Below are 898 nucleotides of genomic sequence, written 5' to 3' on the forward strand. Positions count from 1 at the left end.
AATAGAATAATAGAAAATGGTTACAAGCTTATTCTCTCCTGGTCCTGGCAATCACTGGGTAAACATAGAGCAAATGAGAGGGTTCTCATTGAGGCAGGCATGAAAGTTGGTGGGCAATGGGCTAGACATTATCTAGGATTTAATAATAAGTAAGTTCAAACTTCAAGCATCCTGCTGTGTCGAGGGGAGTCATAAAAGGTGCAGGGGACAGTGGCGGGGGACGGGGCAGCACCTCCACAATCAGCCATGCTGTGGGCAGTGCCTTATTTAGAAAGGTGGCAGTTACTTACATTACATGGCACTGTGTCCTTTCTACGTACAGTGAGGCTCACTAAGTACCAGTTTGTGGTGGCCTTAGTACAGGTAATGAGGCGGAGCTGCAGGAATTGTCTTTAATAATTCCAGGAGATCGTTGCTGGTCCCCTGAACCTCAGGCATCCTCAAGACGTGAACACCTGCGTGTTAGAGAAGAGAAAGAAGACATGAAGTTACTTCCTAATATAAGAACAGAAAATGAACAAGCTTGTTCTCTCCTGCTCCTGGGTATCATCTGGGTAAACACCAAGCAGGTGAGAGTACTCTCATGGAGTGTGATATGCAAATTGGAGGGCAGTGAGCTGGAAATTCACTAGAAGTGATGAATAAATCATACCAGGGTTCAAGCATTCTTTTGCATTTAGGGGAGTGAGGAAAGATGCTAGGAATGACCATGCAAGACTGGGCAGCACCTCCCCATTCAGCCATAATGTATGCAGTGCCTTTTCTAGAACAGCTCAAGTCACTTGGATTATATTTAACTGATTGCTTTCTGGGTGGAGTATATCACCAGTCACTACATTATGGTAGCCTTTGGACCCCTGATGCAGTCGATTGGCAGGAGCCTTGAACTGCCTTCTCA

This window comes from Aotus nancymaae, unplaced genomic scaffold, assembly GCF_030222135.1.
Source record: "Aotus nancymaae isolate 86718 unplaced genomic scaffold, 86718_ANA_hifiasm-v0.15.2.pri h1tg000004l, whole genome shotgun sequence".
NCBI classification, from domain to species: Eukaryota; Metazoa; Chordata; class Mammalia; order Primates; family Aotidae; genus Aotus; species Aotus nancymaae.